Source organism: Sorex fumeus, unplaced genomic scaffold, assembly GCF_029834395.1.
Source record: "Sorex fumeus unplaced genomic scaffold, SorFum_2.1 ptg000034l, whole genome shotgun sequence".
Taxonomy (NCBI): domain Eukaryota; kingdom Metazoa; phylum Chordata; class Mammalia; order Eulipotyphla; family Soricidae; genus Sorex; species Sorex fumeus.
Window position 1 is genome coordinate 4,425,001 of NW_026606091.1, and position 18,012 is coordinate 4,443,012.

At 38.2% G+C, this 18,012-nt stretch overlaps 1 pseudogene; it reads left to right on the forward strand.

Annotated features, from left to right (window-relative positions):
- Nucleotides 1–16,059: 16,059 nt before the first annotated feature.
- LOC130026475 (60S ribosomal protein L26-like) lies at nt 16,060–16,504 on the forward strand (annotated as a pseudogene).
- The last annotated feature ends 1,508 nt before the right edge of the window (nt 16,505–18,012 follow it).

An 18,012-nucleotide genomic window follows, 5' to 3' on the forward strand; every position in this document is an offset into this window, starting at 1 on the left:
TGTTAGGACACGAGGCCCAGCGGGTGCTTTGCTTAATTACAAAATGGCATTGCAGTGTCCCTTTGAGTTGATTGCTTTTAACTTCTAGTGCTATACTATCAAGCAAAATGCAATTCTTTGATGTTAACTGGATATTCACTCTTAGTGTTAAAATGTTTTGAGAGGAATGATAAAGACAAAACTTTGCCCTTGGAGGGGCCAGAGAGAGAGTATAGTGGGTAGGGCACTTATATTACCCACTGGGGTTCAATCATATAGGATGCTGGAGATCAACCAGAGTTTGATCTACTGTATCCTATATAGTTTCCTGAGTCCATAAGGAATGATTCCTGAGTGCAGAGCCAGGGTAAGCTTTGCTGGGTGTGGTTCAAAACAGAAACATAAAAAAAAAAAATAAAAATGAACAACAACAACAAAAAAACCCCACAAAGATTATGAAAAGACAAAACAAAGAAACAAGTTCTAAGAGACTCGTAGATATGATAGAGGAATTGGATGACGTGTTTCAGGAAGAGCCACACTTCTAGAATGAGCTGCTCCTATGGTACTTACTCTTATTCATTTCAGTGATCCTATTTGGAAGGTCAGGAACAATGGCAAAAGAGAAACAACAGGAGAACCAAAGAAGAGAGGAGCAAGGTTTAGAACATCTAAAGGCTCATTCACCTTGAAAAAGAGACCTCATTTCTGTAATGAGTTCATACAATCAGTAAACTTAGGGCTTATCATTTTTTTTTAGAACATGCACTTTTAGGAATTCTTCATAGAGCCATGATTCTCTTATTAGCCATCATGAGAATGTACCTTTCCAAATCCTCTTATTTTCTGATGGGAGAATAGAGCCCATTGTCAGCACTGTTGTTTAGGAATATCTTTTTTTTTTCTTTCTCTAAGCTCATTGTAATCACTTCCAGACCAGTGGTATACTGATGATTTACATCATGTTACAGAGAAGAAATTTTGTGGATTTTTTCCCTCTAAATCTTTTTGAATTATTATGTTAGACTCTTTGCCAGTTTTTTTTAAAGGGGGAAGTTGATGAACTTTTAAACATGTCATTACATGCTCCAAAATAGCAACTCTTTGTTCTTTCAATGTTTCTTGTAGAAATTTAAAGGGCATAGTGTGTGTGTGTGTGTGTGTGTGTGTGTGTGTGTGTGTGTGTGTGTTGCATGTGTTTAGAAACAGGTAGAAAAGGCAATGGATAAGAAGGAATATATGTGATTCATGTGATTCACTGGGAAAGTCAAATATTTTGTTTTTCATATAGAAAAAAGTTGTCAAATTTGGGGTGGGTTAGAAGGGGCAATACTACATTCATTTTAAATCATGTTTCAGTGATTAGGGGTAGAAGCTGAGAGGTTAAGTCCTAAAGCAAGGAAATATTTCTAAGCCAGAAAACAAAAGGAAAGTTGCATATTTCTGAAGATGACATTGGATCAGCTTGTGTATTTCAAGCAATTATGCGATATTATGATTCCCACCAAATATTAGTTGGAATACTGTTCATTTTATTTCTCCATGTCCGGGGATTGTACACTGAAAGAGCCCTGTTAAACTTTGTATGTCAGAATTTTGAAGGAAAAATTATAGTAAAACATGCTTAAAACAGTGGGGCCTCATGTGAGTGAACACAATATTTTTCAAGGCTTTCAAAAATCCTTTTGTTAAAAATGTGGTTTATATTTTCTTTCTTTTTTTTTCCTCCTCCCCCCATCCTTTATCTGGAGTCATTTCCTTTCTTTCCAGAAGAAGAGAAAAGTTTCAAAGAACACCCATAGCACAGAGTACACTCAAAGCCTGGGGATTTATAATGAATTCATTTTAAATGGGATATCACACATGGAAAATAAACAAGTGGAAAAAGTATATCTGTGTATATAACTTTAGCTTTGACAAGTATAGTGACAGTCGGTGTAACTGAGTAAATGCGCTCTGAAATCATCTTGTTAGAGAAATGATAATTGTTACTTGGGGGAGGGGTTTGGGCCACGCATGGGTATACTCAGAGTTTACTCCTGACTGTTCATGGATCACTTCTGGCACTACTTGGGAACCCATATGTACGGTGGGAGATCAAACTAGGGCTGGCTACATGCAAGGTGAGTGTCTTAAGCCCTGAACTATTTCTCCGACTTCTGCAAATACTTACTAACTGAGGTTTCTACGTATTGAGAGAGTAGGAAATTTTCTAGGACACAAGAAACTAAGATCCAGCTTCTGGGTTGTTATAAATGATTAGCTGTTTTAAAAATTATTTAAAACAAAATACAACCCAAAGTGGCACAACAATATGCATAGATTAAGAATTATGATGAATAACTGTCATATTTATTTCAGCCTATGATAGTCTGTCTCCCAAGAATAGAAGTAACATGTTTGATCAGTTAAGAATAGCATGTAGGGGGCTGAAGCAATAGCACAGTGGGTAGGGCATTTGCCTTACATGCAGCCGACCCGGTTCGATTCCCAGCATCCCATATGATCCCCTGAGCACCAGCAGTAGTAATTCCTGAGTGCAGAGCTAGGAATAATCCCTGTACACCTCTGGGTGTGATACAAAAAGAAAAAAAAAAGACTCGCATGTAATTAGTTGTCAATGACAGAGACTTAACTTCAAGGGTTGAAACATACAAGGGTTGTTTCTAACACAAAGTCCCCAGGGATTCAGGATCTTTTGCTTTGTTTTTCTATTCTTAGAAGATATGACCCCTTTGTTGTTATATGCTATTTTCACACATGAAAGAAGAAAGGGGAGATAAAAACACACCTGTCCTCACTTGGTTACCCGATGTAGCTCCTGCAGAAAATCTCAACATTTTCACTTATACCTCATTATCCAAAGCTACCACAAGCAGCAAGGGAGACTAGTAGACAAAATCTTTAAGGAGGAAATATTACTGCCCCCAATAGAAATAGAATTCTCATACCAGTAATACAAAGAACAGAAATTAGATGGGAATTTAGAATTGTCTTTTATGCTCATGTTAAGTCTTTTATAAATTTGAAACCTTTTTTACTGAGGGATTGTGAACTATAATACTGCCAATAATAATTTCATGCATATAATATTTCAATACCATGCCACTATCAGAGTGTCAATATCCCACCACCAATGTCCGAAGATCCCCTTCCATTACCTCCTCCTTGGTAAACTCAGTTCTGAAGGCTGACTCTTAGGTTCTATTGCCATTGGCCATTTCTTACTCCCTTTTGTTTTTTATATATCTCTATATGAAAGAAATCATTCTGTCTTAGTCCCTCTGACTAACTTATCTCAGTACAATGCCCTCTAGTCCATCCCTGTAGTTGAGTAAGTTGAGTTACTTTATTTTTATTATAGTTAAGCAGTATTTCATTGTGTGTGCGTGTGTGCACGCACACACACACATTATGATTTCTTTATCTACTTATCTATTTCTGGGCACCTGGTTTGTTTCTATACCTTGGCTATGGTGACACGTGATGGGTTTTCCAACATTTACTGATTGCTTCTGTTTGAATGATATAGTATCAAAGGCAGTAGCTTAAGAACCTAGTTTTGCATTTTACTGTCTTAATGCACGTGATTAAAATAAAAGTTTTGCACATTATTGGTCCTTTTGCCAAATATTAGTTTTTATTTTTTAGAGGAGAGGACTCCTAAGCAGTGGGAGGGGTGTCAGAGACCCCACCATTGAGTCTTAGGTAGCCCCTCAGCTTAATGTGAGGGTCTGAGGATGCTATGATGTTTGTTCACTGCAGTGCCAGGGTTTGCCTGAGTCACTTCATAGTGTCTGGAGCCTCTGGGACTGTACCCAGTGATGCTGGAAATACCAAGTAATATTTGGAATTGAATTGGAGTCAGCCACATGCAAGACTTGTACTTTAATTATCTTTTAAGGAAGCACCTGTACGATCTCTACAGCCCAGCATCCCAATTTTTTTTTTCTTTTTGGGTCATACCCGGCAATGCACAGAGGTTACTACTGGCTCTACACTCAGGAATCACTCCTGGTGGTGCTTGGGGGACCTTGTGGGTTGTGGGGATCTAACCAGGTCGGCCTGGTGCAAGGCAAACGCAAACACCCTACCCACTGTACTTTGGCTCCAGTCCTCTAGCATCTAAAGATTTTTAAAAAAATTTTTATTAGTGAAACACCATGAGGTACAGTTGTAGGCTTACAAATTTTTGTGCTTGGGTTTCAGTTATACAATGATCAAGTACCCATCCCTCCACCAGTGCCCATCCTCCACCACCACCAATCCCAGTATCCCTCCACCCCCCCATCCCCCCAACCTACCCTGCCTCTGTGGCAGGACACTCCCTTTTGTTCTCTCTCTCCTTTTGGGTGCTGTGGTTTGCAAAAGAGGCATTGAGTAGCAATCATGTTCGGTCTATAGTCTACTTTCAGCATAGCATCTAAACATTTTTTAAAAATTTAAACTAGGGAATTGTTTGTGTACATAGAGGAGACATTTTCACATACTTTCAGATCTTCAAATTAAAGAAATATCATTTCTTGTCTAGAGACTCGATTGGTTGTATCTTTTGCAATCTTTTCCGGGATGGCGCTGGGGATAGAACCCAGAGTCTTACACATGGAGCATGTATTCTACCATGATAACTATTCCCAATCCTGCAATCTTTTTCTTTCATTCATTGTGGGTGTGGCATAAAATTTCCTCCATTTTACAGGAAAAGTGGACATTTTAAAAATCTGTGAGCTTACAATTGAAAAAAAGGATTAACTATGAAGAAAAGTATCAAACTTTTATTTTCTGCCAATGTGGTTATTCTGCCATTGCCCAGAATTAATTTTATTTTTATGTTGCCTTAAATTTTACGAATTAAAGATTCACTTTAGTCTCCAGACAACCCCTTCAACAAGAGCCAATTTTTTAAAAAGAGGTAAAGCTATTAGCCATTCAAAAGTAAGTGTCAATTACCTTAAATAAATTACTTCTCTACTGACTCTGACACTTCAGCAGAGGGGAGAGAATTATTTATTAGTTTTCCCTCTTACTTGAAAATAAACCATCATCTCAGCAAAAAAATATGTTTGAACAAAAGGAAGAGTGAACAAATAACTCAATCACTATTCTTTTTCTCTCTGATGCAATAATGAGCTAGCATTTTTTGTGTATTATCTCAAAGCGTACTCTGTGTTAAGTATTTGTTGATGTTAACATATATACACACAATGAAAATACATAAAATCTTCTTCTAATGATTCATAAACTGTGTACATATTTTGTGGATTTAAAAGTTAAAATACCCATATAGTACTGAGTGTATTATTTGCCTTCCAGGTTTGGTCCCCAGAACTGCACGTGGTCTTCTGATCCCTGCCAGGTGTGATCTCTGAGCATGAAGCCAGGAGTAAGCTCTTACTCCTGTGATATATGTTGTGGGTATACTGCCTCCATTGCCCCTGCAAAGTTAAAATACCACGGAAGAGTATTTTGTCAGCACCTATTCTTTTTCCTTTTTAGAACAAGACTTATTGTTCTAAATAAGAAGACGTATTATTCTTAGACTTATTATTCTAAATAGTATGCCTTACTATTCCTTGTCTTCCCTTTTGTTAGTGTTTTTGGTTTTGAACCACATCTGAGTATGCTCACGGAACCATATGTGGTGCCGGGATCCAACCCAAGTTGATCATATACAAGACAAGAGCCCTACCTGCTGTACTATCTCTCTGGCCCCAAACATTTGTTTATTAAAAAAGGGTTCTCTGGGGCTTGGGAAGTGGCTCTGTAGAATAATACATGCCTTGCATGTGTGAATCCATAGATGTGATTTGTGTTAAAATAGGTGATTTTATTTTGATTTCTTTTTAAGTTAAAGATACCTTGATTTACAAAGTTGTTCATAATAGAGCTTCAGGCATACAGTCTTCCAGCACCAAACCCACCTCTGGTGTGATCTTCCCTCCAGCAATGTTCCCCGGTTCCCTCCCTCCCTTGCCCCCAACCCCCTTCCTTGGGCAGCCTCCATCCTTGACAGGAAGATTTTTTAAGTTTGGTTGTTGTAGTTTGGATTTCTGCTTCCTGTATTGCTGGTTCTTGGTTTAGACATATACATATAGCTTACCTCTACAACCCCGATGTAGCTGAGGTCCCTGGCTTCTACCCCTGTTTCCTCCCATCTGTCTCTTTTTACTCTCTGCACACCTCCCTCCCACCCCCAATTTCTTTCCTTCCTTATCTTTCTCATTTCTATAATCTAGTGTCCAGGGTAATCTAGATATCTAATCTTTGATACCTTGTATTCCCTTGTTCTTAAAAATAGAATTTTAAGTGGATGAAATTTTATAGGTTTGAACACGGAGAATTTTGCTTCAATATTTTATTGTGAGAACATGCGTCCCGGTCCTAAGAAAGAAAGATTGAAGGGAGATGACAGCTTGATCTGGGACTCAAATTCCAATGTGTAATATTGCTTCTATAGAAAATGACTGTGAAAGTAATTTTCTATTAATTAAACTGACTAAATGTTTAGATTTCTGTAGGACAGCCCCCCTTAAGTCAGTCACCTGGCATTTTAACAACTTCCACTTTCTCTTTCATCTTAAAGTGGTTCTGTTTTGGTTGACAAATTATGTGCTCATCCTAGAAATCACGAACCCACAGATAAACTGGTAAGGATCAGCTGCAAGAACTGAAAAAGCAATCTCAGTCACCAGACATCAGGGGTTTGTGTGATTGCGACTCTGGTTCAGCTACTCACAAGCAGTATGATCTGGATAAGATATTTAACTACTGTTTATCTCCTCCGTTTTCTAAAGGGAATAGTAACTGCCTAATAGCATTATAAAAAATTGATAAAGTGATGCATATGTGGGATTTACCATAATGGTTCAGATTTTGGGCTTGACAATCGTAGCAATTTATATGAACTATGAAAGTGACCCTCGCCCTCTCTTCCCCCTCCCAATCGACTTCATTCATGCACGGTACAAAATTCCACTGGGAGAGATTCATTTAGGTAAATAGTCATCTTCTTCTAAAAATGAAGCAGAGTGTAGCAATTCAAAAAGAAAAACTGATCAAGTTACAGGAGAGTAATTGTTCATGGAAGGTACCCATCTTTCTTGTCCACCTTCGGTCTAAGGCAGCTCCTCTGTACTTCTATCTGTTGCTATTATAATGTAAAACTTTTCAATAAAACCATGTTAGAAGCATGTTTTTGACCTTGGAGCCTTTGAAATAATGAAGGCACATGTAGCCATTGCTATTTTATAAGCAGAGCCATATTGACCTGTTGATAAAGGAATTACTTCAAAGACTCAGAGACTTTAGAAACAACCATCTGTCAGTAAATCTCACCATCCTGTGTAACTTTTCATACATTGATTATTGTCTACAAAAGAGTCCCTTAATGGATCTCCTTCTGGCAGAAGCTACATATCAAATAATGGATGATGATGGTGTCTGTGTGGGTGTGTGTGTGTGGTGTGTGTGGGGGGCATGTCCATGTGTATGTGTGTAGAGATCCTGGAAATTTGGGAAGGATTAAATAAAACATGGCTTCAGAGTAGGAGCAAAGAGGAGGCCCAAAGCTATGGTAAGACCAGGAATATGTCTTGTCTCTCTATATTCATTTTTTTAAAGAATTGAACTAGTTTTCTGTGAAATACTGTTTTGTACAATAACAACCTATTTATGGTTTCACTAGTTGAGACATAAAAAGCTACGTGGATGTGCTGAACATTTTGAATGTAGGGGAAAAATTCCCTGATTACTACTTATTTTAATGATAATAAGAATAAGATTTTATAACTAACCTGATCTACTTAACCAACGACCTTAGTCCTCAAGCCAATATAGTATATTATCCTAAATATTTCAGTTGCACTGGTTGTGAGACTTTGGCTTGTTTTCACATTACAAAATTCCCTTGTTTTCCTCCTTAAGAAGATTTTATTTTTTCAATTTAGTGGCAAAAGAGAAATATCACCTAACACTTTGAGAACAAGCATATAGGAATACATTTGGCTTCTGCATTACTTCTTATACAGAGAATGTATTGTTTTGAATATTTTTTAAATATATTTTAAACAATTCTTTCAGTTCACTGAGGTATGAGAAAGATTTTCGAGATAGCATGTCAAGGTAGCATGAACCCAAACTCCCTTTCACCTAGATCTAGACAGCTCTGGAGCTGTAACCTTGGGAAGCACTAAAGAACCATGAGAAAAACTGGTCCCTCCTCCCAACATAAAGCATAAATTAATTTTTCTTATTTTTATATTTTATGCAGACACTATAATTTACATAATTGTCTACAAAGGCTCTTTAAGCATACCAGGTTCCCACTTTACTATCTATGACCCCCTCCTTCTTATACTTATTCCAGATTTCCCCCAACTTCTTAAGATGTTATGGTGTGTGTGTGTGTGTGTGTGTGTGTGTGTGTGTGTGTGTGTGTAAGGGCTGGGGGTGAGGCAATACAAAAAGTTAATGGATAGTTGAGGCTGACAGAGGCTGTAAAAAGCAAATCAGGGCCTGGTTGTTGCTTCATAACTCCACACCAGATTTTGACCTGACAAGCTGACAGTGTAAACAGGAAAATGTGTGTAGGGCAGGTTCAAACCAATTTTGAGTGGATTCTGAGTTTATCTTTGTAGAAAACAGGGAAGCAAAGTCATCCTCCTAGTGTTAAGTCATGGTGGCAGAGGTAGGCCAGGGTCACCTCAATTTCTGTCTGAGAAAGGAAATCTCACCTGACTGTCTACCTTACCTTCAACCTGGTGCCAGAACAGTCATTACAGAGAGTAGTGACTTGCAAAGATGCGTCTCTGTGGAGCTGACCCTGTGCCAGAGTGATGGGTATGTTACCTCTGAACGACACAGACACTACCAAGGAGCATTTTCATCCTTGAGTTTGTAGTGGGGAAATCAGACAGTGGTGCACAAAGTCACATGACCAATAAGTGGGCGGGATGGGAAGTCCAGCCCAGGACAGGGGAAGCAGCTGCACTCCCTCCCTTGCTTCCCTATTTTCACTCACAGAAACTATCTGATACTTTAGATCCTAGGTTATCAAAGCACCTACAGAAGAAATATGTCAGCTGCTTTGAATAAGTACTGAGGTGGCGGTTTAATAACTTCTATGTTGGCAAGTTTTGCTGGCTTTGTGACCATATTGGGCTTGCCCACAAAATCCATCTATCAAAGAACATCTCAGTTCTTTTTTACTAGGATTATGTCTTTGCCCTTTGCCCTCCTCCCCCCTCTCTCACTCCTCACCTGCAACATATTTTCTCAGTTTTCCTTTTAAAATGACCCCTGAATTTACTTTCATATTCAGCACTTCCAATCTGTAGGTAACTGCTATACCAGTGCTAAAGAGAAGATGGGAATAGCTGTCACTAGTACTGTACAATAGAACAGTGTTCAGTGATAAAATACTATGTGATTTGTACTGTCTAGTTCCAGTAGAATGGGGTCCATGTGACTAAAGAGCAAAAGTTTAATTTAGATTACATAGTCACATGTAACTAGTAGCTACTGTTTTGGCCAGTTCTGGGTGTTACAGAATCTTGGTTTGTGCCCAGAACTCAAACCATACTCCTGGGAAGCCAAAATAAGGGTTATTTCTCTGGTTGGAGTTCTCCAGTGATCTCGTGTCATGTTTAATCATAAAGATCTGGGAAGATCTTTATTATAGTAAAGAACTGGGGACATGAAAAAAAAGATCTGGGAAGGGAGGAGGGGCAAGTCTTGTCTGGGTTAGAATTATCTTTACTATAATAAAGATCTTCCCACTTCTTTACTAAAGTAAGAACGGAGTACAAAAAAAAAATCTGGGAAGAGAGGTGGGGCAAGTCTCGTCTGGGTTAGAATTATCTGTGCCATGGGTGATGGGCTTCATTTCAGAGGGAAATGTGTGGCTTAAAACCTTAAATCATTTGCATGATTTTGGGCAATTTATCTACCTTCACTGAACCTTGAGGCCTTCATCTGTGAAATGAATAACAATAGAGATATTGCCTGTTTATGAAACTCTGATTTGATTGATAAGCATCATGATGAATGAATAGCAGTTCTAAACTGTTACCTCTCCTAAATAGTAATTCGCATTATTTTGTAACCAATGTTCGGATGAAGTAGGGAAGTTACAGACATGTATGACATGAAGGCACCCAGCTAGTTTGATGGCTCCGTTTCCAGTGATATAATCTTGCTATTAATTACAAAGTTGGTTCATACCACTGGAAAAGGAGTATTATTTAAGTGAAGTGGGGAGAAATTTTTTAGTCTATGCTTCAGCACAGCAGGTATGACGTTTGCCTTGCATGCGGCCGACACGAGTTCGATTCCTCCGTCCCTCTCAGAGAACCTGGCAAGCTACCGAGAGTATCCCGCCTGCACGGCAGAGCCTGGCAAGCTCCCCATGGCGTATTTAATATGTCAAAAACAGTAACAACAAGTCTCACAATGGAGACATTACTGATGCCTGCTTGAGCAAATCGATGAACAACTGGACGACAGTGCTACAGTGCTACAGTGCCCCAAAGAAAATCAGTAATAAACTTAGGTTCCAGATTGTTTTCTATTAGAGAAGGACAGTGTCCAGAAAGGTAGTGGCAGAGCCCAAAAGAAATATGAGCCACTAGAACATAAGTTCCAACAAGTCCAGGAAGCACTGACTTGTACAGTGTAGTCACTTAATAAATATTCGTTGAATGAATATGTACATGCAAAGAACCTTGAGACCCTCTAGTTCAGTCCACAAAGAGAGGACAATGAAACAGCGGTGTAAAGTCAGTATGCATAAAGCACCAACCGTTGTTTACTCTCAGTTGGAGAAAACAAATTAAAAAACCTGCGCATTTTCTTTATTTTCATGGGGAGTTAAATAGGCCTGTGTAGTTTGTTTTTGGCTAGTTTGTCTTCCTATGAAAATCTAAGTTCTCTAACACAGGAACAAAGTCACTTGGCCCTTAGTAGGTATCCAGTAATGACACGTTGATTTGTTGAATTACTTTCCAAAAAGAGTTATAATCCTGGAGAGACTTCCCAGGAGGCAGCATTTCCCAATACAAAGAAGAGACTTCCTGATGAGTGGACGAATAACCACATAACTGTCTGAAAGCACCCCAGGGATGAAGCAGCTTTTGTTCAACTTCTGATCCCACCAGGGAAATAGAGTGATCCCAGAGGGAGACACAGTAGACATAAGTCACTCCATTTGTGGTTCTTATTTATTGGGAAGATGGCTGAATCACTCTTCCCACTGGAATATAAGTAACCACTATAAGGTGAGGGACATGACTAACCACAGAGCCAAGTCAGAAGCGTACAGAACCCTCAGTAAGGAGTTGTTTGAAACAACCACTTTGGTAAACAAAAACTTCAGTATTATGTAGTAAGATAGATAATGGTATAGCAATTCTTCTGTTAGGTATAAACCTTCCAGAAACTTTTCTATAAATGGGTTGGGTTACCTTTGCAAGCAAGTTCATAGGGCACTATTTGTAGGAGCTTCCAAATAAGACCAAACTTAATTATGTCACAAAAGGATTTAAAAATGTATCAAAATGAGCGAAAATCCTGAAGGGAAAAAGCAAACAAGCAAACAAATAAATCCAACTGAAGGTTTTTCAGTCTGGACAGAACTAATACTAGGTGTCTGAAATGCTGCCTTTCTTGGGCTGGGTTACTGGAAACTTCCCAATAGTTTCTGGCACCAGTTCGAGGGAAGCTACTAAGAGATACCAGCTTAGCCTCTGACTCAATAGAAACAATGTGGAATCCTTGAAAAGAGAATTATTGGGCACGAAGAAGATGACAAAAACTGAAAACAAAAGGTAACAGGCTCACTCCTTTCCAGAAATTCTTACCTGAATAAGAAGAGCTTGGTAGCAAATTTATCTAGAAATATCTGCAATATTATCTTACATGTGAAATTTAACTGCCAATAATACATGTTTAGTTTTCCTCACACGATGGATATTTAGTTACCTTCAAATAAATTTCCTTTTGTTGAGGACCTAGTACCTAAACACAGGTGGATACAAAGATACCATTGATCGTTTCTTTGGGGCCCAGAAAGGGTGGATCTGTTTGCCTTCTTGGTTGAGAGGAAGGAGGTGTTTCAGAATTAATAATTCAAATAGGGCTGTTATACCAGGAGGGGAGAAAAGAGTGTCAAGTCAGTGTTAAGAATCTGGGAAGACTGCCAGCACCGTTTGCATGATAAGGAAGAATAAAAACATAAAGAGAAATATGGTCCAGCGGTTGATCTGCTTCCTTTATATTTTTAGGGCTGGTTTACTTTAACACAAAATCATACCCTCTTCAAGTTACTATAAGAACAGAGCTGATAACAGATTTCTTTTAGAACCATAGTTGCTACAAGCAGCGTGTTGACAATAAGAGGATATGAGGATATGAGCTTTATGCCTTAAGAAAAAAGAACAAAACACCCTTTATGATGGCAGAAGGCATACCTAAAGATTTATAGGGGACCATCTCCCTCTGACCACCTTGTGTAGAGTGCTACCTATACTGCATATCCAAAGCGAAGCCCATTAAAATGTACAAATTAAAAGCCAGTGGGGAAGAACATAATCTTGGCAACTGCCTCTTGGGAAATCTTACAACTGCAAGAGCGCCATGGAAGAGTGCTTTAAATACCACCGTGGCTCATCCAGTCTCTTCACAATTGTATAGGAGGGCATGTGGCCAAGGCCTTGCAGGGAAGAGGCCAGGATGCCCCGGCTTGTGATTGGCTGGGGGTGCGGGACAGGGGGCGTGAGGCTAAGCGAGCCACTTAGCCTTCTCTTGCTTCATGAGGAGCACGCCACATGCTTCTTTGCACATTCTTTTAAATCCTCGTGTGGTTGGCATTTGGAAAAATATCGACTGCAACCAGACATCGCAATCCTGATGACAGCTCTTGAAATCCCGTCTTTCTCGCAGCAACATCTACTGTCAGCTCCCCACCCCTGTCACCAGAGAGCCGTCCCCACCCAAGTTGTGCTCCAAATAGAAAGAATTTTAGATGTACATGTTTGGCTGCCTCCTCTAACGGGCCTTGACAAATATTCAGGTAGGAAATAGCCTGAGAGAAATGCTGCTGATAAAATTAGTTCAACTATTTCACAGAAAACAAACCTGACACCACCACGATACTTGATAGCTCAGCTTCAGCACTTCCGAGTCTTTTCAAACCTTCTTGCCTTCAAAGCCCAAGTGCCCTGTTTTGCATTGCCTTCGTTTTTATGCTTTCCAAACGCCAACGCTTGCCACCTCCTTCTCAAAAACACAAAAGCTATGCGGTTATAAAATACCACAGTGGACCAGTAAATTTACATTACAGATGACTATGGTGAAGGTTAATCCCCAAGGTCAGAAGTTATTAATGTCTATTTTGAATTTTGTTCTTCTGGTCTATGATATCATCTAAGTTACCTCATGGGTTTATAACATGGTAATCCCAGACCATCATTCATTCTCCTGAAATTCTATTCAGGGCTTGGTATTGAGCCCTCTCCTTAATATCTTTTTGGTTTTGTCTGGTCAGTAGCTTTGAAGCCCTTACTTTTATCTTCTTCCCACAGGTAATACTATACTTGGTGTCCTACATTGTTTCGGTGATTTTTTTTCCCCACACTATTACCTTCTCCTTTTTTTAAAAAAAAAATCTAATTGGAGGAAAAATGTTTTGAATCCTTCTTTTGAGAAATAGTTCATGTTAGGGACCAGAGAGACAGTACAGTGGGTAAGGTGCTTGCTTTGCATTCAACTGACCCAGGTTCAACCCCCAACACCCCAAAAGGTGGCCTGAGAACAATAAGAGTGATAGTAAGCACAGAGCCAGGAGTAAGCCCTGAGCACTGCTGGGTGTTGCCAAAAACAAACTAAAAAAAACTTCATGGTATTTTTTTTCCCCCAAAGATAGTCAGCTATTTTGATTTTCAGATATTAGTTTCTATAAGTACATAGGCCGGCTAATTGGTCGATATCACATAGAATTCTTTCCTTTCCAACAATGTCTCTACCCTTCACCAGGAGCTAATAAAATTCAGACCCCATTAAGGGTTAAGGGCATTGAGAGATTCTCATTTAATTCTCACAATAATCCTATGGGGTAGGTGCCCATATTCGTGGAGAAGGTTCAGCCTCTCAGATGAGGTAAGAGGTTTGTAGAGGTTTAAACACTTGGTAAAGGCCATATAGTAATAAGGAGCAAACTTGGAACCTAAGAACCATTAATCATTTTTAATTTTTATTTCTTTTTTAAGTTTTTGGGCCATACCCAGAGGTGCTCATGGCTTACTCTTGGATCTGCACTCAGGGATCACTCCAGGCAGGCTTAGGGGACTTACGGGAGTGTCATTCCTATAAGAGACTTATAGGAGGATGAAACCCAGGTCAGATGTGTACAAGACAAGTATCTTGCTTGATGTACTATCTTTCTGGCCCCAATCTTTTTAATTTTAGTATTTGTGGATTTTACTAATTTTAACTGCCTTCCTCTAATTAGGTTGGTGGTAACTGATGGCCACTCAGATGAGGAAAGAGGTTTATAGAGGTTTTTAAAAACTTGGTGAACCATTAATCATTTTTTGACTTTTGTTTTCTTTTTGGTAGCATGTTAGTTACTTGGATGTTATCAGGAGTTCCTCATAAAATGAAAATTTTTATAGTCTGAGTTTATTTACTTATTTTTATTTATTTATTTTGTTTTTGGGGGGTTATTTTTGGCTTATACACTCAGGAGTTACTCCTGGTGGTGCTCAGGGACCATATGGGATACTGGGAATCGAACCTGGGTCAGCCGCATGCAAGGCAAATGCCCTACCTTCTGCGCTATCTCTCCAGCCCCAGTCTAAGAGTTTAGAAATTTTTAAAGGGAAAAATAAAAAGTGACATTGGCTATTGAATACTTTTACTAAGGAATAATAGGATTGCACAGAGCACACTTTAGGAAATGATGTGAGATTTTACAAGTTTTAACACTAATTGTATGACTTTGGGATAGGTGACATATAGTTATATGATTTTGTGATTGTCATCATTGGGTTCTTAGCTTAATCAGGTAAACATTTAATTAAATTGAGAAAATGACTTTTAGAGAATTATTTTAGAAGTAGCATTAAAAGAATTGAGTGAACTTGGTTTCAAACTTGTGTTATTTTCAAACTTTTAATACTGCTTTAGAGTGGTAAGCCTGGTGACTGTACTCAGCAGTCTGAAATATTAGTACTATGCAACAATGAATCTCAAGAGTCTTCTTTTGGAATTGAAACTAAATGATCATAAAAACAGAAAGAAAGCCACAGAATGGAGCAAATACTTGCAAATGTATACAACCAAGAAAATATTAGTCTCCAGAATATTCACAATCATTGCAAATCAGTGAGAAAAAGAAACAAACAACTCAGAAAAATGAGCAAAGGATAGAAACAGCCAAGTCAGAAACTATAAACAGATGCCAATAAATGCACAAAGGCCTCCAGATTTATGAAGAATATGCAAGTTAAAACAAGATATCATTACACTGCTACAAACTTGAATTTTTTCCCCTCAAATATGGCAAGATGGGAAGGTGAATTGGTAGAGTTATAGTAGAAGATGATCTAGAAGTAATTCTAAACATGTGCTTGTTCTACTATACGGGACATCTACTATATTTCTTGGGGACAGTGTCTTCAAACCCATCTCACAGAGAACTATTACATTCACATTACACATAAGGGTACCCTGGGAGGGTTTTTATAGCAAAGATAACACCTCCAGGGGTCTGCATTAACCTCAGACCCATCTGGCTTCTTACAGGGCTGAGACCTTGCATTGACTGCCCATATTGCATGGGTTGGGAAAATGTAACCTAGAGAAATTTGCTCCTCTGTGCTCAAGAGTACAATATGGAACTTTTAAAAACATTTAAACAAAACCAAAATAGGAACAACTAAAATACAATTTATAGGAGAATGAGTAAATAAGTAAATAACTAGATTCTGGTCAAGTTATGTAAGGTTATACATTTTAAGTTAATGAACTGTGTTTAATATCACTGAACTTGAGCTTTTCCCTTCTGTGCTCATTGCTGAAGTGATAACAGTCAAAATGAAGTTCATTTCTTTTATGACTTCTGATTGGAGCAAGAGCTGTCAAAGGCATTTCAATGCACCTTCCCATATACTCAGGAAAATTATGTCTTCCCCTTTCTCCCATTGCTGAGACAGAAGTCTAATGTGTAATCATTCCTATCGAAAAGGTTGATGAGGTTCAGGTTGTGATAGGCCACTACAAATGTCAGCAAATTGGCAAAGTAGTCTCGGTTTACAAGAAGAACTATGTTATTGATATTGAATGAGTCCAACAGGAGAAAGCAAATTTCACCACTGTCCATGTGGTCTTTCACCACAGTAAGGTGGTTATCACTAAACTAAAACTGTACAAAGACTACAAAAACATCCTTGAATGCAAAGCCAAATCTCACCAAGAAGGAAATGAAAAGGGCTAATATAAGGAAGAAGCAATTGAGAAGATGCAGGAATAAGGTAATTTTATATACATCTTGATTAACAACTGCAAAATGAAACAAATAAAATAAAAATTGATGAACTTGAAGTTAAGAGAGGAATTACAGGACTGGAGAGATAGTGTAGGGCTAAGATGCTTCCCTTAAATGCAGCGAATTATAATTTGATCCCTGACATTATATATGGTTCCCCGAGTGCAACCAGGAGTGATCTCTGAGCACAGAACCAGGAGTAACTCCTGAGCACTGTTGGGTGTGGCCCACCTCCTTCAAGGGGAGGAGTTATGAGACATAATACTGAGTAAATAAAGCAAAATGCATGTTACATGCCCTATGTGTGCCGAAAATTTTAAAAGAAAACTAAAAAACTGTATACCTAATTAGAAAAGTTGTGAAATGTAATGTGGAATCTGCAACCAATTTTAAGGTAACTACTATCTCCAAAAGAGGAAGAAAAGCAATGAAATTTAATAGAGGATAAAGGACTCCAAGAAAATATGTGACATCCTATTTTATTTATTTTGCCTTTTTGGGTCACATCCAAAGTTGTTTGGAGGACCAGCCAATATCAAGGATTGAAACAAATGCTCCCACATTAAAAGCATATACACTGGCCTTTTGGGTCATCTCCCAACATCCTTTATATAAAAAAATAAATAAAGCAAATGTGACAATATAATATGTTATATGTATTAGGTAGTCTATACATAGGTCTTTAATATGTTTCCTCTAGAATTCTTGTGTTTTTGAAACATTCATAGTTTAAAAAATGAGCCCAACAATTTCAAGCCTGGATGAACATTAAAATTACTGAGAAATTAAACAAATGTTCCTGCCAGTGCTGTACCACAGAAGAATTAAAACAGAAATTTAAGAGAAGGGACCAGGATATCAGTACCATTGGAAAGTTTCCCCAGTGATTCTATTGTGCAGTTTAGAGTTGAGAACTGCTGAATTAGATGAGCTCAGAAGTTTCTTTCAAATAATAGTCTGCTCATTTATAAACATTTTATTTACACTGTTTTCTCATTCAGTTTCATGTGAATTCAATTGTGAGGAAAGTTGGTCTATATTAAGATTCACTGAAAACTTTTCTTCCATCAAAACCAGTTCTCTTTTCCTGATTTTCATGCTTATTTTATTGTTTTCTCAAAGCACATGTTACTCCTCTACCATTTAGGTTGTTCATCTCCTCCTCTTTCTCCTCCCACCTCTCTGAGTCCATCCCAACAGGCAATTTATCCAAGTACCAACAAATCGGTTCTGAGTCATTCCTATGCATTGCTTTTGAACATATTAAATAAATCCATATGCTTATCTACACGAAAATATAGGATTTTTCTTCAGAAAACAGAATAAAAAAATCATTCCAATGTGTACACTTTAAAAATTGTGAGCAGGCATCTAAAATGAAGAAGAAATTAAAAGTAACTTGGACCAGAATCTTGAACATTAAAATGTTACAGCAAATTGGTAAAACATAACCAAATACATAGATGTCTACTTTATATCCCAAAAGCTTACTC